The sequence below is a fragment of the Arabidopsis lyrata genome (assembly GCF_000004255.2).
Source record: "Arabidopsis lyrata subsp. lyrata unplaced genomic scaffold ARALYscaffold_9, whole genome shotgun sequence".
Taxonomy (NCBI): domain Eukaryota; kingdom Viridiplantae; phylum Streptophyta; class Magnoliopsida; order Brassicales; family Brassicaceae; genus Arabidopsis; species Arabidopsis lyrata.
Genome location: NW_003302547.1, coordinates 1,577,262 through 1,599,418, shown reverse-complemented (window position 1 = coordinate 1,599,418; position 22,157 = coordinate 1,577,262). Strand labels below are relative to the sequence as shown.

At 37.2% G+C, this 22,157-nt stretch overlaps 3 long non-coding RNA genes across 4 annotated transcripts; 1 reads left to right on the top strand and 2 right to left on the bottom strand.

Moving 5' to 3' along the window:
- Positions 1-12,914: 12,914 nt before the first annotated feature.
- On the top strand, positions 12,915-14,308 carry LOC110226916. The gene is made up of 3 exons (XR_002330796.1): positions 12,915-13,702; positions 13,824-13,915; positions 14,024-14,308. It is a non-coding gene; the product is annotated as an uncharacterized LOC110226916 (long non-coding RNA).
- Positions 14,309-14,699: 391 nt separating this feature from the next.
- On the bottom strand, positions 14,700-15,962 carry LOC110226919. The gene is made up of 2 exons (XR_002330797.1): positions 15,720-15,962; positions 14,700-15,596 (listed from the first exon to the last, which is right to left on the bottom strand). It is a non-coding gene; the product is annotated as an uncharacterized LOC110226919 (long non-coding RNA).
- Positions 15,963-16,762: 800 nt separating this feature from the next.
- On the bottom strand, positions 16,763-18,953 carry LOC110226968. Of its 2 annotated transcripts, none has more exons than XR_002330860.1 (4): positions 18,614-18,953; positions 18,003-18,076; positions 17,352-17,404; positions 16,763-16,960 (listed from the first exon to the last, which is right to left on the bottom strand). It is a non-coding gene; the product is annotated as an uncharacterized LOC110226968 (long non-coding RNA). The 2 variants fall into 2 exon arrangements; XR_002330859.1 differs by having other exon boundaries at positions 17,369-17,404; positions 18,614-18,950.
- Between the last annotated feature and the right edge of the window lie 3,204 nt (positions 18,954-22,157).

The window sequence follows — 22,157 nt, the reverse complement described above, 5'->3', positions numbered from 1 at the left end:
ATGAAGCCCGTCGAATCCGTAAGCCAAGGGAACAGTCGAAGTGGGTATCGCCACAAGGAAAATCCGAAGTGACTGCATTTCGGCATGAGTCCGGCATCGAAATCACGGTTGAATCGGTTTAAGGACATTTGGGCCAAAAGGCGGGGCCCATGAAGATCAAAGTCAATTCAAATTCAAACGTTGAGGCATTAAAGCCGAAGATCAAAACGGACACATTTAAGAGGGAATAATTGCACTTAATTATTCATTTTAATGACGTTTCTCTATGTATAAATATAAAGGCCAATGGCCATGTAAAGGGGATCGGCTCAGAGAAGGAAATACTATAGCAATTTTCGTAGCAATTTTATAAGTTTTTAGATATTCATTTTTGTCCCTCAAGAGTAATCTTTCCTACTTAATAAAAATACTTGAGTGTGTGAATCCGACATCCACATTTTGGCGCCGTCTGTGGGGACAGAGGATTCTTGAGTGGTCAGATTTTTTCTTTACTACATTTCCGAGATAAGCAACAATGTCCGGAGGAGACGCTGTTGATGTATCATTGGCCGAAACCCTCAAAGCTATGCAGCAAACCATGTCGGACATATCACAAAAGTTCTCGGATGTGGAAAAGGCCGTCGATACGTTGCAAACATCCCAGGTATCTCTTAGTCAAAACGTCAGCACTATACAAACTCGTGTTCGCTCTTTAAGTGCAGGAAACCCTGTGGGAATCCGAAGAGGGATATTCAACTCGCCAAGTTCCGCCGCTCGAAATGAAACCAGTGGACAAACAACTCATGATGCTACTAATAACGTAGCTCATACGTTGGAAGAAGAGACACGACTTGGAGATGAAGAACAACTTGCAGCTCAATACGAGCAGGAGAACCTCGACCAGTTCGAGACCATGAGGAAGGTTAGCCAGGAATTAAAAGAAATGAAATCAAAATTTCATCAAGCTACAAGTTCGGAGCCAGATATCAATCGAGTCATTGAAGAAGCTAGGCGAACACCTTTCATCTCGCGAATTGCAAGTTTGAGGATCAAAGATTCCTGGAAGCTCAAGTTGGACCCTTACAGCGGGTTGGAGGACCCAAAGAGCTATCTCGCAGCTTTCCTGATAGCTGCTGGACGAGTCGAATTGGATGAAGCTGATGAGGACGCAGGTTACTGCAAGCTTTTCTCGAAAAATCTATGTGGCCAAGCTCTAATGTGGTTCACCCAGTTAGAGCCGGGTTTGATCAGCAATTTCGACGAACTATCAGCCGTATTCTTAAAGCAATATTCCATCCTTATGGATAAAAGCGTTTCGGATGCCGATCTTTGGAACTTATCGCAAGGATCTAATGAGTCACTTCGAGTTTTCATCACCAAATTCAAAGGAGTGCTGTCAAAGCTCCCAAGAATCTCGCAGCAATCAGCTTTATCTGCCCTACGAAAAGGATTGCGACATGATTCAAGGTTTAAAGAAGACTTAATACTTCATAAACCAGACACAATTCAGGATGCACTCTTCCGCGCAAACAACTGGATGGAGGTAGAGGACGAAAAAGAAAGTTTTGCCAAAAGAAATAAGCAAGAGAAGCCGGCAATCACCGTCCCTACCAAAAAATTCGAACCCAGGGAGAACAAAGGACCAAAGAAATTTGGGTCGCAACCCTTCAACAGTACCGTCGGAAAGCAATTCCAAGGGAAAGGAAGATCAAACACTTGGGTCCGTGATGAAAGTCTATATTGCGACATTCATAAAGTAACCGGACATTTAACCAAGGATTGTAGCGTTCTTAAAAGGCACCTCGCAGAGCTTTGGGCCAGTGGAGATCTTTCCAAATTCGATATAAAAGATTTTGTGAAGGAATACCACGAAGCAAAGGAAAGTTCCAAAGATCAAAATTCCAAAAGACCAAGGTTAACCAACGAGGAAGAACCAAGGAATTCTAAGGGTAAGATCAATGTTATTCTAGGAGGTTCCAAATTTTGCGGAGATTCGATAAGTTCCATCAAGAAACATAGACGAAATATCTTACTCAAAGCAAGCTTGAGCGAAGAAGAAGATTTTCAAGGTGCCTCAATATCATTTAACGAAGAAGAAACGCGGCATCTCGAAAGACCGCATGATGATGCTCTAGTCATTACCCTTGATGTTGCTAACTTCGAAGTATCAAGGATCCTTATCGATACAGGCAGTTCGGTCGACTTGATCTTTTTAAGTACTCTAGAAAGAATGGGAATCAGCCGAGGAGACATAGTAGGACCCCCATCTCCATTAGTTGCGTTCACAAGCGAGTCAGCCATGTCTCTCGGAACAATCAAGCTACCGGTCCTTGCCAAAAAGGTATCGAAGATCGTGGACTTCGTTGTCTTCGATAAGCCCGCAGCTTACAACATTATCCTCGGGACTCCCTGTATTTATCGAATGAAAGCAGTCCCCTCTACATACCATCAATGTATCAAATTTCCAACATCAAATGGGGTGGAAACAATTCGGGGAGATCAAGAAGCTTCACTGACGTGTTACCTAGCTAGCCACCGTTTGAAGATCCAATAGCAATTAACAAAGCCCGCAAAAGAAGGACTAAGGCAAAAATTTCCTAGTGGGCAGGAAAAAGAGGATGTAGTAATCGAAGTGGTATTGGAAGAAGACAAACCAGATCGGAAAGTCCGAATTTGAGCAACTTTGATTGGCCAAATAAAAGAAGCTTTGGTCGAACTTTTAAGGAGAAACAAAACATCGTTTGCGTGGTCAGCAGCAGACATGCCTGGTATAGATCCAAATATAATTTGTCACGAGCTAAACGTGGATCCGAGCTTCAAGCCGGTGAAACAGAAAAGAAGAAAGCTCGGAGTGGAGCGAGCCAAAATAGTAAATGACGAAGTGGATAAACTTTTGAAGATAGGGTCCATAAGAGAAGTGCAATACCCGGAATGGGTAGCAAACACTGTCGTTGTCAAAAAGAAGAATGGGAAAGATAGGGTTTGCATCGATTTCAAAGACCTAAATAAAGCATGTCCCAAAGATAGTTTCCCGCTCCCACATATAGATCGACTTGTAGAGTCCACCGCTGGGAACGAGCTGTTAACATTCATGGACGCCTTCTCGGGTTATAATCAAATAATGATGAACCCCCAAGACCAAGAAAAAACGTCATTCATCACTGATAGAGGTATCTATTGTTATAAGGTAATGCCTTTTGGTTTGAAAAATGCAGGAGCAACTTATCAACGGTTGGTTAACAAGATGTTCCATAATCATCTCGGGAAAACAATGGAAGTCTACATAGATGATATGTTGGTTAAATCGTTAAAGAAAGAGGATCACGTTAAGCATTTAGAGGAATGTTTTGATATTCTCAATAAATATCAAATGAAGCTGAACCCGGCGAAGTGCACATTTGGAGTCCCATCCGGAGAATTTCTTGGTTATATCGTGACAGAAAGAGGGATTGAAGCCAATCCAAATCAAATTAACGCCTTTCTAAATATGCCCTCTCCAAGAAACTTCAAAGAAGTACAACGGTTGACTGGGCGGATTGCGGCTCTGAATCGTTTTATCTCGAGATCAACAGATAAGTCGTTGCCTTTCTACCAAATTCTAAAAGGGAACAAAGGATTCATTTGGGATGAGAAGTGTGAAGAAGCTTTTGGGCAGCTTAAGGCATACTTAACCACTCCACCTATATTGTCCAAACCGGAAGTGGATGAAAAACTTTATTTGTACGTGTCGGTTTCAAACCACGCGGTTAGTGGAGTCTTGGTTCGAGAGGACCGCGGGGAACAGAAACCAATTTACTACGTAAGCAAGTCAATGACGGATCCGGAAACCAGATACACAATGATGGAAAAACTCGCACTCGCGGTGGTGACTTCGGCCCGAAAGCTGCGCCCATTTTTCAATCCCATCCAGTTGAAGTATTAACCAACCAACCACTCCGAACAATACTTCATAGTCCAAGTCAGTCCGGACGTTTGGCAAAATGGGCGGTGGAGTTAAGCGAGTACGATATAGAATTCAAAAGCCGGATCAGTATGAAAGCTCAGGTTTTAGCAGATTTCTTAACCGAGCTACCAATACCTGGAACGATAGAGCAACCGGAGAACCAAACTTGGAAATTACACGTAGACGGGTCTTCAACAAAGCAAGGATCCGGAGTGGGAATCAAGTTGGAGTCTCCAACATCAGAAATTCTAGAACAATCATTCCGGTTGTTATTCAATGCCTCCAACAACGAGGCAGAATACGAAGCCCTGATTGCCGGACTTCGATTAGCACAAGGAGTTGGAGCTAAGGAAATATTGGCTTATTGCGATTCGCAATTAGTAGTTAACCAGTTTAATGGAGACTATGAAGCCAAAGACTCAAGAATGGAAGCGTACCTCGAAGTGGTGAAGGATCTATCTAAAAATTTCTCGAAATTCGAATTAATCCGCATACCTCGAGGAGAGAATACAACTGCGGATGCACTTGCCGCATTGGCGTCAACATCAGATCCTGAGTTGAAAAGAGTTATTCCAGTGGAATGCATTTCGGAGCGAAGCATTCAAGACAGCAAAGAAACCCTCGTCGTTACAAGGTCTCGAGCAGCGGCACACGACCGTGGCGAACCAGAGATCGAACCGCCACCCAACAAACGAAGGAAGTCAGAGGGATCAAATACATCTAACAAGGAACCCGTTGTCTTAGCTGAAGATGTGATTCCAGAAACAATGTTAGAAACCGAGCCGTTAATCGAGGAGGATGTTCTTGAACCAAACGAGCATCCCGAGCCAGAGCCACGAGTATTTCACAAGGTTGACCAAATTCCGGCTAAAGATTGGGGGGCTGACTGGAGGGAGCCAATAAAGCACTACATCATGACAGGTGAGCTCCCAAAGAATAAGTGGCAGGCCAGGAAAATGAAAATCGTTAGCGCGAAATTTTGTCTATCAAAGGATGCGTTATATAGACGAGGTGTCAGTGACCCTTACCTATTATGCATTTTTGGGCCCGAAGCCGAAATCGTCATGAGCGAAGTGCATGAAGGATTATGTGGGAGTCATTCATCAGGAAGAGCTATGGCTTTTAAAGTTAAAAGAATGGGATATTATTGGCCTACTATGATCACAGATTGTGTTAAGTTCGCCCAAAGATGCAAGCGCTGCCAACTCCATGCACCATTGATCCATCAACCGTCGGAATTATTCTCCTCCATTTCCGCCCCATACCCGTTTATGAGGTGGTCAATGGACATCATTGGACCATTGCACAAATCAACTCGAGGTGTACAGTACCTTTTAGTCCTTACGGACTACTTTTCAAAATGGATTGAAGCTGAGGCGTATGTTGGTATCAAGGATTCGGCGGTGAAGACCTTTATTTGGAAAAACATTATATGTCGACATGGAGTTCCGTACGAAATAGTCACGGATAATGGACCACAATTCATTTCACACGAGTTTGATGCCTTTTGTGCGGACTGGGGAATCAAAGTTAGTTATTCTACTCCACGATATCCGCAAGGAAACGGTCAAGCTGAAGCCGCGAACAAGACGATATTGAGCAATCTCAAGAAACGCTTAAATCATCTAAAGGGAGGATGGTATGAAGAACTCCAACCCGTCCTGTGGGCCTATCGTACAACCCCTAGGCGACCTACAGGAGAAACTCCATTGTCCTTGGTTTATGGCATGGAGGCGGTAGTACCAGCTGAACTTAATGTGCCCGGACTTCGCCGAACATAAGCACCGTTAAATGAGGAAGAAAATTCAGCAATGCTTAATGATTCACTAGATACCATAAATGAAAGGCGTGATCAAGCTTTGATTCGGATCCAGAATTACCAGCAGGCAGCAGCCCGGTATTACAATTCTAAGGTTAAAAGTAGACCGTTCTTCGTGGGAGATTATGCATTAAGGCGCGTCTTTGACAACAAAAAAGAAGAAGGTGCCGGTAAACTCGGTATTAATTGGGAAGGACCTTACATTATTACCGAAGTGGTTCGGAACGGTGTTTATAGGTTGAAAGACTTAGAAGACAATCCAGTCAAGCGACCTTGGAATGTGATCAACCTAAAGAAGTTTTATGTTTAAAGCTACATGCATTGTTTATGTACATGAACTACGGTGTGGCTTGATCCCGAAATGGGTACGTAGGCAGCTCGGAAACGAGTTCAGCTATTAATAAAAATTTGTTTTATTTCTTTATTAAAGGAAAAAGGTTCGACTGTGCGAACAAGTGAAGCAAATAAAGGTTCGGCTATGCGAACATACAAGAGATTGGAAATAGAGCGTTTATTCAAAAGACGGAATGTCCCTCATCGTACACTTCGGACTATGAAAATCTTGTTGACGAGCAGAACACTTCAACTCCTTGACCAGCAAGATCGAGGATTGGCATCATGCAGTCCGGAATTCGAGCAAAGTCAGAGATTCCAAGCTCAATCCACTCTCTGGGGTGAGATTCAAGGATGTGAAGATCTCTTGACACCATAGTAAGCCTGCGTTGCATCCGGTTAATCCTCTTCCGGAGTCTCCTCTTTTCCAACATAAGCTTCCGGTGTTGAAGCGCGAGTGCCTCTATGAACGCCGTCGCTGTTCCTTGGTCTCTGATTGGGAGATCCCTGATTAAAGCACATGGGGCTCGGATCTGAGATCTTAAGAAGCCGCGAAGTGGAGGAGGCTGCCTGCTTGGCTCATTTGGAACATCTTCGTTTATCATTCCGATTCTGGAGAAGTCGGGCATAGATTCTGAACAGCGAAGATTGAACTCCATACCTACTAAAATGAAAAGAATGGCGAGGAGTAAAAGGAAATTGAGACTATAATTTATAGGAACGCCATATCCCTAGCAAGCTGCGGATTCTATCCTAGAAATGGAGTGATTCGCGGAGAGATTTATGCCCTCGAACAGATCCTGCATTAAAAGACGCATCTCCGAGAATATTTGAAAAGTAAGGAAAATTGCAAATGTTTCCATAAATAAAAAGGGGCCGAAGCCCATTACGAGTTCAAAATAAGTGAAGAAGTTAGAGAACATTTATGGAAGAGGCTCAGGAACAGGCTCCTTCATCGCCGGTTTAGTCTTCGAAGTGGACGCCTTGTTCTTGGCATCCACTTCGGGATGATCCCGAACGCGTTTCCGACAGGTGCTGGCCTCCTCTTCGTCTTCTTCTTCGCTGTCAGATGGAACGGCATAGACCGGGGCGTTCACGGGACCCGGGACTCCTTTAGCGCGGAGATACATCCGAAGCATCTTCGGGATCTCAGCGACAGAGTCAAAGTTCCGCCATTCCCATTGAAAGGGATCACTTTCCAAGGCCCGTATCTTCCTCTCCACCCGAGCGATGCGAGCCTCGAGTGTTTGCCTTTTGAGGCCCAGCCGTTGCCTCTCTTCACACAAGCGACGGTGCTTGTCGGCAACCTAGCATAAAGATGAATGAATAAGATGAAACAAAAAGTTTTTAAATCAAAAACTTTAAATATTTACCTTGTCAATAAAGTCGCAAGCCTCTTTCTTCTCCTTTGAAGGAAAGTGAAAGACGGCGTGAGGGAAGAGAACGCCGGCCGGTTCAAAGCCGTCGCCGGACAAGAAAAGTGGGCTGCCGGGATCAACGGGGGCTACTTTTTCGTTTTCCATTCTCGAAATATTTCTCAAGTAAGATTCTAAAATCGTGTTTAAATAAAGCTTAGAAGTAGGTAAGCCTTTATTTATAATGATTTAGGGTTTGTCTTGGAACCATAAAACCAATAATGGTAGTGTGCCCGAGTGGTTTAAACCATTTTTGGAAAATCGAGAAAAGGCAGTTATTGCATTAAAGACGAGCCGTTTTCCCTACTTTTAAGAAATAAGAAGGGAAAGAGCAACCGTCGCATTAACTACAAAATTTTCTAAGGCTCAAGCCCAATAAATTTATCGAGTTGACTAAACCCGAAGTGGGGAACTCGCTTTAAGCCGAGCTCAGTTCTCGCATTCTAAAGAGAAAGGTCTGATCAGCCAAAAAATCTCGAAAACATAACCACAAGGCCACAAAAGGTTAAAAGCGGACTTTGCAAACCCGCATATAATTTTAACCAAACCCCCTTGGGGTCATAACCTAGAAAGGTTTAAAAGCCTCCTCAGGCAAATATCTTGTTCAAAAGAAATAATAAAGCCTCCTTAGGCAAAAACAAGTTCGAAATTAAGTCTTAAAATTAATGGGACAATTCCCAATTTAAAGTGGACACAGCCACTACGGAGCAACAGCCACCTCGGACTCCGGCTCAACAGTCGAAGCTTCATTCGCCTCCTTGGCAGGTGCTTGGTCAGATAAAACTCCTGGTCCGCTCTCCACAGTACAACCATCCTCCGGGATGACCTCCGGTGTCACAGGAACTTTGGGTGGGACGACATCTTCCGTCTCACTTGAGCCTGGGAAGGACGGTTCCAGTTAATTTTTAAAAAAAAAAAAAACGTAAGGTAAGAAAAGGGTGGTAAGCGTCAGGAGCCAAGCGTTACCTGCCCAGTCTAAACCCGATTCACTTATAGGAGGTGATTCAGTAAAGAATTCCTCGAAGTCATGCGGGTTGAAGGTCGAAGTGGGAAGAGCTGCCAAGCGACTCCGCTTTTCAGAAAGATTAGTCGACAGTTCGGTCCTTTCTTGCTCCTCGGAGAAATCTGTTTCATGGATTTGGTCCAACAGAATCAGGTTGCTCTCATGCTCCTTGATGTCTGATTCCAAGTCTGACCTAGCCTTCTCGGTCTGCATGAAGCGGATGGCCCCTTGGATCAACTCCATCCCGCGTCCCTTAACCTCCTTTATGGCCTTCGATGCTGACCTTGCCAACTCGGAATCACGTAATTTGGCGATCGCCTTGTACTTCGCGTTAAGCTCAATAAGTTGGTTGTTCAGGGAATCAGCGTTTGATTCGGATTCTTGAAGCCTACCCTGAACACCAGAAAACTCTTCATGGAGCTTGAAATTCTGGTCGTACTGATCCTGCAGCTCCCCCTTAATCCTCGCCAGTTCGGATGTTAGATTGTCGACCTTGTCTTCCAGATCGTGCTTGGAGCCGGTAGAAGAGCTTAGTTCAGCCTCAAGAGCAGAAAGCTTTTTCTTCCACCCGTCAATCTCCTTTTCCCGACCAAGGATCAGCCCCTCATAATGTTCAATCATGTCATTAAGTTCACCGTTAGCCTGCCATTATGCATGAAATCGGGATGGTGAGTCATTTCGATGAACGGCAGCATAATCGGAAAAATAAAGCGGAACTAACCCGGGATGAATGATGAGCATGAAGCAAATAGCGTTCACGAATCGCAGGGCGCCACTTGTCGAAGTCTGGCAGGATCGAACCCGATCGGGTCTTGAAGCATCGGAAAATGCTGCCTTCCTTCTCCATAGCTGCAAAGGAAGAAGAGTTGTAAAAATCGGAATCTGAATAAAGACAAAAACTTTTAAGACTGTGTGAATCACCAAACCTGAAAGCGATTTGACTTGAGGGACAATAGCAGGCTTTAACCTCGAGGAAGCATCTCGGGATTCAGAATCTCCCTTTTTGGGAGATGCGCTCCGGGCAGTCTTTTCACTGTCAGGTTGGGAAGGGGAAGACATATCAACCGGTCGTGGAGGACCCATTGGTTCAGTAGGAGGAGATGATCGAGGTGAACGATCAGTCCGGGCCCTTGACTTTTCCCTTCGCGGGGAAGAATCACTGCGAGAGGACTTGTCTCTTTTCCGGCGAACCAAGTTCTTAATTGGTTCGTTGCTAAAATCATCTCGGGGAGGACGAGGTGAATCACGGCGAGGAGATCGGTCCCTCCGAGGAGAACGTGAATCATGACGATCGCGACGAGGAGTTAATCTGAAAGAAGCAACGGATCTGGCTCCTTCGGTGCTGCCATCATCAACCAGCAGGGTCCTACTGTAGTCCTTCTTGTCTATAGAAGTCGCGAGAAACTTTTTCTTCTCCTCGCAAGCCGCAGCCATCGGCTTGGAAAGCATCTTACGCTTGGCCGCAAGGGCCCGAGATGACATCCCCTGAGTTGAGGGAGGAGGCGGAAGTTGATGAAGATGACATGGTGGACTCATCCTGAGTCTGTGGTTAGCTTCTAGGAATCGTTCAAGAGTGAAAGAATTCCAAAGGGTTTCCCCTTCAAGAATTATTTTGAAGAATTCGATGAACTCTTCAGATGGGAGAGTGGAAGCGACGAAAGCTGCGAAATGAAACAACGGTGTTAGTCAATAAAGATAAAGAAACAACCGGGAAAGATACGGGCGACCTAATCTCTACCAGATTTCGCAGACCACTTCGGAGGGAGAAAATCTGCAAGATTTCCAATCGAAGCGGGAGTTTTCTTAATCAGAAACCAAGGATGATGCCAATTTTCATCCTTGTTCGGAAGATGTGAAATGATGCTCCTGTTGGCGTTAGGATATGCTGAGAAATACCCCGTTTTCTTCGATGAACTTCTCACGCTTAGAAGCTCATTTAGTTCAGTGACTCCGATAACGTATCCGGCCTCCGCCGCGATTGTTATAATTCCAAGAACAGTACGGAGAAGATTGGGGGTTAATTGAGGAAGAGCGATTTCAAGAGCCGCTAGGTATCGAACTAGGGCTTCGGGAAGAGGAAAAGTCAGCCCGCAACCTTTAAAATAGATCTCATATACACAGAAATAGCCGTCACGATGGTTTTCTGGGGACTCCGTAGGATCAGCTATCTGCGCCTCCGCCATAATTCCCGGTGGAATTCGGCAGAGCTCTTTCAATCGTTCGAGGGACTGAAGGGTGCAGGTGGATCTATAGTGCGGACCGGCAATATCATTAGAGCGGGTGCACTCGTCATTACTAGAACGCCTCTCATCAAAAGATGGAGACTCGGGTCTATCGGAATCGGAAGTCATTGGGAAGAATGAAAAATTCAAGTTTCGGGAAAAAGAAGAATTTGGAGAGAGAAATAGAAGGAGTTTTTAACCACAAAGATCAAGAGTAAAAGTAATAATGAAAAAGAAGGTTACCTCACGCAAGCTAGGTGATAATGATGGAACCGTCTTGGAAATCGTGGAAGAAGTGGGAAGGTTTTTTCCCGCTTTAATAGTAAATAAACGATATGCGGTCATAATGGCGACAAATGTCACGCGAGTAAATATGGGTAGCACCGAAATTAAAGGACTGATGGGATCTTGGCGGGAAAATCAGAAGATTCCTCGGAACGCAATCTTTGGTCATTAAAGCATTTAAAGTCCTCCGAATTGGAATAGCACTTCGAAGAACTTGGGGGGCTAACTGTTGGTGTCGGATCCCGCACCAGAAGTCCGAGACCAACCAAAGATTGCCACGTAGTCAAGATAAAGGCCCATAAAGGATGAAGCCCGTCGAATCCGTAAGCCAAGGGAACAGTCGAAGTGGGTATCGCCACAAGGAGAATCCGAAGTGACTGCATTTCGGCATGAGTCCGGCATCGAAATCACGGTTGAATCGGTTTAAGGACATTTGGGCCAAAAGGCGGGGCCCATGAAGATCAGAGCCAATTCAAATTCAAACGTTGAGGCATTAAAGCCGAAGATCAAAACGGACACATTTAAGAGGGAATAATTGCACTTAATTATTCATTTTAATGACGTTTCTCTATGTATAAATATAAAGGCCAATGGCCATGTAAAGGAGATCGGCTCAGAAGAAGGAAATACTATAGCAATTTTCGTAGCAATTTTATAAGTTTTTAGATATTCATTTTTGTCCCTCAAGAGTAATCTTTCCTACTTAATAAAAATACTTGAGTGTGTGAATCCGACATCCACAACATTGGTCCGACTTGGGACCGGACAATTTTATTAATTTATAGTATTTATTAATTTATCGAGTATTAATTTATAGAGGTTCTACTGTACAGCTGCGATGATGTGATGTAGTGCGGCTGACGCGGCAATCGACTCAAAAAAAACTGAAATTTTTTTTGTCTTCAGTAGGCTTCGAACCTGGTGAAAAGTTTTAATATATATAGGTTTATAGGTTTTAAGCATATACGGTTATACTTGTGAAAAGTTTTTTTTTTTTAAACTAACTAGTGAAAAGTTTATAAGTTATATATATATATATATATATATATATATATATATAGCATGTACTATGCATAAAGGTGTCACATAGATAATCCAATCCAACTCAACTCATTATCTAATGATATTAGAATTAAATGAACTATATCAACCCATAAACTCATTTAACTTGATGGTGATATGATTAAATAGATTGATCCATTAAAATAATAAATTAATTAATAATAAACATAAAACAACAACAATCTTCTTCATCATCAAGAAAAACATCTCTTACTAATAAAAGAAACTCATTGAGACTTCTCAATGTGTCCACATCAACTTTCTTAAAACACTCTAAAATCATGCCACGTAAGCACGCTTAAAATGAATATATGTAAAATTAGGAGCCCTGAAATTAATATTAATAAAAGATTTATGAAAATTTTAAATATAAACCTCTTACATAAAAAACATTTGAAGTAGTATTTTAATATAATTATAATCACATACTATAATGTAAACTAATAACAAAAGTTAATTTTTTGATAATACAAAATTATTAGTAATCACATACATCGCCACTAGGCGTAACCCGGATTTTTTCCCTAATTGTAGCTTCTCAAGTCATCCACATCAGCTTTTTCAAAAAGCACTCTCAAGATGCCACATCATCAAAATTAAAAGCTACATAAAACTAAGCCACTTCTTCAATTTTTTTAGTTTTGCATCATTTTTTTTCTTCCGTTTGGTCTCTAAGATTCTCACTAATTACAGTACTGAGACAATAAAATTCCACAACAACACAAACACTATTAATGGGCTGAATTGGTAAGTTTTTTTTTTAACAAAAAGTTCAAAATAATTTAAATTCCAAATAACCAAAAAAAGTGATTTTGTTAAGATAAAGTTTTACTCTATTAATGATCACATGGAAAACAAGTGTTTTAAAAAAAAAATTAGAAAACAAGTGTTATTGTTATTAACGTTTAGACTAATATTTTAGAAACTAATGTTTTAGAAATTAAAATCTGCGCCATGCGTAGGCACGTTGAATATTTTTCGTTTTCATACTATAACTTTAAGTTTTATAAATCCTAATATGATATGTGACGTTAGATATGTTTAAGCACAAAATATTTTTAAGAAAACGTCAAAGTAGAAGAAAAATAATAAAACAAAGTCACACAGAATTAGAGAGGACTACAAAATTTGGAAAAGAATACTTTATAAAAATAGAAAATCTCTATCTAGTAAATCAACAGTCACTTTATCAAAAACTGCAACATTTTCCTGCTGACACATAAGCAAAGTCACAATTTATTGTGTTTTCAAGCGTAAACAATAATTATTTTCTCATTAAATTAAAATATTTATGAAAATATAATCCCTAAACTCTTTCCTTCTTTCTCGCCGTCTTCCTCACGACCTCCCCATATCTTTTTTTTTTGATAAAATCTTCCCCATATCTTGCAAGTTGCAACCGTTCTTGCTAATTTCTATTGTTAAATTTTGTTCGTGATTTTCTAATTACGATTCCCAAATTTCTCGCTTTCAGATCAATTACTTTCTCTTCTTTCATCCCTACGCCATGGCAGATTTACAATTTTTACATTATTTGTATCCGCTTTTCTTTCTCGAACGTTCATCTTTACTCTCCTTCTCCTACCAGGTCAATTATGGCTGAAGAACCGAACGACGAGAACATGTGTAATTCCAATTAAGGTATCAAATTTGTCATATTCCCGAGATTTGCATATATTGTTCCGGTTTCAGTTTTAACATTATTTTGCTTTATACTTTGTGAATTATTACAATTTTCTTCTAATTGAGAAACCGATTGTAGGAAAACATGGGTTTCATTTTCAGGATCGTGTGAAACATTTTTAGAAAAAGAAAACTCTTACACCATCGTGACCAACCCAGAGACATGCCAAGGTTATCAATTCTCAATTAGTTCTTCCTTTGAAAATAAATTGTTGATCACATATTATTTTTTTTATCAAGTACTCGACAAATTTACTCTTTCATTTTGTGAAATTACAGTAAGAACGAAAACCAAGCCATACAAGCACTAGATATATTGAAATACACTAGAGAAAACCAAGTTTTTGCTCGACGACTTCATATATTCTGGGTTTGAAAATGGTGTTATGGAAGTGACTACTCTGAACACAAGAGTCATATATCTAAAACGCTGAGACTATACGACAAAGGAAGACAGAAGCAGATGAACAAGATACCCATTCTCCATATATAAGGTTGTCAAACATGTTTTATCATGCAATTGAAATTTCAATAGGATTGAGGTGATTACAAATTTATAGACCATTGAATGTTTGTTATGCTTCTATAAAACTAAAAGCTAACTAATATAAATAATATCTTCTTTTAAGAAGTAATATCTTCATTTAATTGTTTAATGAGATCAATGATATATATGAAAAATATACTCAAAACAGGGAAATATGATATCATATATCAAGAGTTGAATGATAATTATCTCAAGATTTGCAATAAACCTAAAAATCAACTAGTGATAATATCTCATTCCACTCTTTATATATCTACTATACATTTTTGCAACACTTTTTGGGGTTCCAATCGGGTCGGGTTTTTTTAAAGATTTGACCCGGAATTTTTGATTTTGACCCGACTTAATGACCCGCATTTGTGAATTTCGGATCCAAATAATGATACTTTCCTAAAACAATTCCAAAACTTTCGGGTCAATATTAGCATATCCTCTTAATGCAACTTTCCAAAACAACAAAATCCTAACAATATCCTCTTAATTACGAATTATAGAAAGAAATTAAATATTAAATAAACGATTGATCCTAGCATATTCCAATCACACAATAATATCAAAGATTTGATCCCTAAAATCTTGCGGGATTGAATATTTTTTCTAACTTGCTATGAATTAACGAAACCTACTTAGCTTTCCTATAAATACTATACACCTAAACAGCATTTACCATCACCAAACACAACAGCTACCAATCATTTTACAAATATTTGCTGATCTTACTTTTCTTCCCAATAGCTGCTACTTTTGCATTTCTCAAAGACGGTGAAACTCTTAGAAGATTCAACAAGTTTTGTAGTGACAGAGATTAATATAGATTATGAGTTCTTATCTTTATAATTGTACATACGACTTTAGTAGTCTTATATACTTCTTAGACTACATTTCCAGCTCCGTGTAAGTGTTTCCTATAATCTATAAAATATACTTACTTTGTGTTTTGTTTGCAAGATAGAAATTCCGGAAATAAAACTCTTTCTCCCTAACATTCAACATGATTGATTCAAAATCCCATTCCTACTAACCTTTACTAACAATTTTTAACAATCACTTTCGGATTAAGCATTATTTATTCCTATTATTTCAAAAGCAAAAACTATGTAAATATCTTACCTTTCTTGAGAAAGATTTATTTAAGTGAACACGATTGACGATTTATGTGTCTCTATGGTATAATTGGATCTTCTATTCACATCATATCACAGTAATCTTTCTCAGAAGCCATCACCTCCGGTAAGCAAAAAACCCATCACTTTACTTTATCTCGAAGGGAATTCTCAATCAAATTAGGTTTCGTTTTGTTGTGATCTAGCATGTTAAGCACAAGCTATCAATTAATTTCTGTAATAGATTAAGTGATTTGCATATTTATAAATATAATCCAACTGGATCGAAAATCACAAAACAAATTGATGGATTTGATACTTTTACCTCTGATCCCTTTGATTATTTGTTTGGATCTGAATTTATGGACGCCTTTGTAGCCCAATCTTCAAATATCTTCTCCAATCGACTACGAAGTTTAAGGAATCAGGCATCACCTTCACAGGGATTCGTCGAGAAACCGACAAAGAAGAAAGGATTTTTTCTTTTAATTGGACAGTTTCATTGTTTTCTCAAGTGACGAAGGTGATTCTTGGAAGTCTCCCGAGAAAATATTTTTGTTAATTAACGTTTTTGTTACTTTATAGAACTATTTGAATAATATAGAATATATTAATAAAACTTGTGTTATTGCATTATAGGACTATACATTGCATTACCACTTGCGTCCAAACATATTAGTAATAACGAACAGGCCCAATTACTTCATTCCTCAGGTTCTGTAAATTTTTTTTTTCCCTCTTGTTTTTTTTTTTCCTTTGAAGTGTTATCAATTTTGTTTTTTTGTTTTACCAAAACAATAAATCAATAATGCTTCTGTTGGGTTTCTAATGTTTGGGCTTCGATTTTACTTATTGGGCTTTATAGTTTAAGTTTATCTTAACTAGATTACAATTTCATAATACAAATCATTACTATATCTAACTTATTATCTACTTAACATAAATACAACTTATTATATTGTTAACATAAATACTGTTAACATAAACCAAACTAATAACCCTATTTTGCTGCTACACTAAACTATTTGAATCCACGATTCTACTGTTTAGTATTAAAAAAGTTAAAAAATAATTATTATGTAAACCATATAAATAAAAGAAAAAATACTATTAGACTTAACTAAATTTAAAACGATTTTAAAACACACCAAAAATAATCTATCAACACAAACAACAACCAAAACTATACACAACTATCTTCCTTTATTAAAAAATTTAAATAACAAAAATATTTAACCCGCGGGTCATATCCTAGTCTACTATACATTTTTGCAGCAGTTTTTGGGGTACCTAATCGGGTCGGGTATTTTTAAAATTTGACCTGGAAATCTGTTGATTTTGACCCGACTCATGACCCGCAAATTTTGATTACGGATCCATAAAATGAGACTTCCCAAAAATAATTGCAAGAATCTCGGGGAAATATTATCGTTTTCCACTTTTGCAACTTCCCAATTAATTGAGACTTTCCTAAAAAAACTATATGTGGTAGTCCGCAAATCTTGAGTTTGGATTTTCCTTAATTTTCGTCAATCGTTAATAGTATATCTTTTTGGCAAGATTTCCCTACAAAAATGGAAACCACATTAACAATTGCGCTTTAATTTTGTTTAGATTTGTAAACTAACAACAAGCATATTCTCAAGATATTCAAATATCAGAATATTGCCTAAACCAAAACATCTAGAACATTCTATTAACAAGAATATTGTTTTTGTTATATAATGATTTCGAATCTTCCCTTAAACATGCATGGATCATTCTAATTTTTGATTCGTATCTATGATTTTTCGGCTTGCTCTCCAATATATCCTGAAACCGACGCTACCAAAACCTTAGCCTAAGAATCTCCTCTATAAATAACAATCTCCTACCCAACAATTCCCACAGCCACAATTTTCCTCATTATAAACGAGCCCTCTAAATTTTTATCTAGCAAGATATTTCTTTTGCATACTTATAGAGATGTTTTACCTTGCAAGTTTGCATGGCGTGTTTCAATTGAGGATCCTGCATACATGAAAACAATACAAAATGATGGTGAGGAGAAGGAAGATGTAAAAATTACGGAGAAGAAGGTCGACTCAAAGAAGTTGCTTGGTCTTAAGGTCAAGATTGAGGAGTGAATTGGTGTTATGTTTTAGCGTTGACGTTTGCAATTTTATTGGTTTGTTTAGTTTAATTTTCTTTGATTTTTTTGCAGACATCACACCAGAATCTAGGGTTTTTCACCTTAAGTAATACAGAATTCACCCCATAAGCAATCATTATCATAATCTACACTATGAATATATTAGTTTACCAATTTATTTTCCCTTTCTTTTTGATAAAATAGATTATCACTTTTACTTTTTCAAATTGTTAAGAGGATCATTGATGGTACAACGACTCCAAGCATTATAAGTGATACAATGGATTACCATCTAAATGATAATTTTTTCCAATTGTTGACACTATAATACTTTCATGTTTTGTTCATTTTCTTTTAATTTTTAGAATTCTATTTTCATTATGCTCTCATATAAGATCCAAACAACAATGTTAAATCTATCTCGATGGTTAATGTTAAAGTACTAACTGTTATTATATACCATATGTCTTCACTAACCTTTGTCTGCTCTTGGGAGATAAGCCATTAGTGCCGGTACGTGAGTTAATATGTATATCCGTGGCAGTAATCACCTATAATGCAAAACAATTGTTAGTTTTATATTCAAGTATGACTATATGAATTATGTACCCAAGATAATAATGAACTCTTATATTTATATACTATATCAGTTAGCAAAACCTTATTGTTTCAGATTATTGCATCGTTCGCAGATTTAAAGAACCTAAGTTTATGTTTTTTTTTTCTGCATCACCAAACTTGATCCATGGTTTCACAATCCGAACCATAACTCGATATTAAGAGATGCAACATGTTCTTTCTTGATTGCCTAAATCAATCTAGATCTAGATACAGTTAACTTTGATTTCAATTCGAAGAATTCTATATCTACAAAAAATAAGAAATCGATTCCACGTCTTTTAGCTTTTACACAGAAACCCAATTTCTTGGATCTGGGATCGTCGTAATCGGCAAAGTCTATGAGCTGCTGGTGTTGATCAATCTATTGTGAAACAAAATCGGAGTTCAAGACTTTGAAGGATCGATAAGAAGAAAATTAAGAACCCTAAATTCGAAAATGGAGTCTGAGATGAAGGAGAAGATCTTACCTAGGGATTTAGAAGAAACATGTTTCAAATCGGAGCATGTTCACCGGCCATCTTGTAGATTCGATTACATGATCGGAAAATAAAATAAAAATTGATCATCTGAATCCATCTTGAATTGGCTCGGAGAGAAATCGACAATTTTCTCGATTTGTTGTACCAGCCATCGATTTTTTTTTTCTCGAGTAAACGTTGGTCATTTTTTTGGTCTATTCCAAGTATGTCTTTTCCTTTTAATTTCTTTTACAAAATATTAAAATATAATAAAAATTTTAATCAAATTGGGTTTTGCTGTCTTGGGATATATGGGCTTCGGTTTTGTTTATTGGGTTTGCATTGTTTTAAACTTTGTTTGTTTGTGTGTTTTATTTAGAAACAAATGATGCATCAAAAATTAAATATTTTTAACCCACATATACAATCTATATTATTATTATTATCATAACCTATATACTAGATGCAAATATCCATTTACAAAACTTTGAATTAATATTATGCTTATATATATATTTCTTTAGTATTTTATGATACAATTATAAATTGTTTTTACGGGTTGGTCCAAAAATACACACTAATTAAAAAATATATATATTACGGAAACTATGTCAAAGCAAACTTTTAAATTGACTCGAATTATATGTCTTTTAAATAGTTATTAAAAAGAAAAATAACAAAATATGTAATTTCACGGGACGGAATTATATGGTGGGACGGGTTTGGGTTGATATTAATATGAGACAGTATACCACGGGTGAAATCCTAGAAATAACAAATAAAAATACAGTTATACAATCTTTAACACTAAACAAAACAAATGCAACTTACAATTTCTACTTTTTAGTTACAACGCATGTGATACGCGGTGTACAACAAAAACTATTATATACTACAAATTTATCTATTTATAAAAAAGATTAAAAAAATCAAATAATTAACCCGCGGTGTACCGCGGGTCATATCCTAGTATAGATATATTGGTGGAGCAATGATCACAAATGTATCCCTCTTTTTCAAAGCATGTAAATATTTCAAACTTTTCGAAATGTCTTATTTCACATTATGATGCTAGAGTTTAACTAGACCATCATTTTCATCTATATATCCCATCGTCTTTTTTAATATCAAAAATAGAGTCTTTAAAATCCACAAACTTTGATACTACGAGATTCATCTTAACAGTATACCATGTTCATTGTTAATCTTTTAGTGTTCATGAATCTGCATACATTTAATACTATTTGGTTAATTATTATTTTAGGTATTATACATTTGGCAACGAACGACGTTGAAGAGACAATGAAATAGTAAGGATCTTATGCCAAATATTTTTGCATGGTATGTAGTTTCTCTCTATATGTTTTTCAAATAAAATATTATTAAAAAGTAAAATAACAAAATGATGTTTACTTTCACTAGACTTATATGGTAGGACGGGTTTGGGTCGATAATAAAACGGAATAGTATACAACGGGTAAAATCCTAAAACTAACAATCAAATATAATTATACAATCTTAAGAACACTATAAATGAAACAATATCAACAACATAATTACAACTTATAACTTAAAAGTTTTTAGTTACAAAAATATCGACATGCGGTGTACCGTGGAGTAAAATCCAACTTTATTACAAATCAAACACAATCAATCATAAGATCATATAAAAAATTTTTTTATCAAATATATACAATACATATAATCAAATTATATAAAAAAAAACTAAAATTTATTTATCCCCTAGTATACCGCGGGTCATATTCTAGTATCATTTGAAGTAAAGTAATAATATTAAGGTAAAATATACTATTTTACTATATGTGTTTTTTAAAAATACTAAATATGTGTGAATAAAAATCAATAATAGTAGTTTAAGATATAAAGTTATAAATAAATATGATTGACCTAAAATAATATTAATGCGATTTATCTTACTCACATTACAATTTTGTTCTAGCTATAGAGTGTATATGTATACATATATATATATATATATATATATATAATTTGATTAAACGAAAACATAACGTATGAAATAGCAACTTGATATCGTTGGTAGCATAAATGATTTTATTTTGCTTTCATAATTTATTGAATAAGATTCAAAATATTTATCCACAACTAACTCGCTTCATGAAGTTTGTGATAGCTTTTTGAAGTGAAATGATAATGAGTGCAAAGGAAACGATTATGAGGAGGTGAGATGGATAAAAGGAAGGAAGACAAAGTGCTCAAAGAAAAATAGTTAAAGAAGATGGTAAGATGGATTTTGCATAATCTAAAAGAATATTGTGTTCAAATAAATTGTACTTGTAGTGCCTTATTTAATCAATACAACTAAAATAAAATGATGTCTCTTTAGGTTACATCATCAACATTTCGTGTAATCTGGAGATGACAGTGACCATTACTCGAGAGTCACATTGACGTACATGAGAGTATTGAACTAGTTAACATGAGATCAAACATCACCAATTACTCAATGTGATCAGTACAACTATTACAACATCATGCACACGTCGTCACCAACGTGTAAGGGCATCACAAGGTTTGAGCAGATGACATCAAAAAACGTCACAAGTGGATGCGTAAGAAAAACACCACTGAGCTGCAATAGCAACCGATTTTCTCGGCTCACAAAAATAATATTGTCAGATACAATGGATGCCAAGCTGTACTCCCAACACTGGTTGAAAAGTTGTCAAGAGATATATCATAGATTGTCACCACACGACATATACAATGATTATCTATCTAAATGTCACGTTATCATCGAACTGTATGACTTGGAGCAAAGTCCTCGTCAATGTTCAATGTTACGCCAAAATAGGTCAAGATTTGTACATCAGACTCAATGGTACATCAGACTCAATGTTTCGCTTTCACATAATTAAATGACTCACACTTTTGGTAAACAATCAAATCATTTAAATAATCGACATATCCAAATGTTGTTAGTTATATTTATCAAAATTAAATATATTTTTTACAAAATTGAATTAAATTTTAATTTTCTTTCTATCTTTTTTTTGTTTTTTTTTTTTGTATTTTTCAGTTAATTTCGGTTATATTTGATTAATTTCAGTTATTTTGGGAAAAACCCGATAAAATTTTGGTTAGTTATGTTATCTATTCAAACATTTGAACCAAACCAAACCAAAAAAAAATTAAACCGATCCGAAAAGAATTTCCTAAAATATCTTAAAGGTTATTATATTATCATATCCGAACTAATTGAAACTGAGCGAAATCGAACCGAAACTGAATGCCAATGCCTAGTAAAGACTCTCTGATCACTTGTTTATTTTATTTTGGTTCTAGGAAAAAAAATCGACTTATATAATAGGTGTGAGTCTTGGAGCCAATTATGTTGTCATCTTCATTATAATTCTATTATTAGTTTGTATTTGGAAAAGGAAACAAATATGATTTGGAACTTCAAGTAATTGGATTTGGATTATAAATATGATTTTCATCATTAAATGAATAATGATGTCTTCTTGAATATTTAAAATGTCTCTTACATAATTTTAAAATTTATAACAATCTT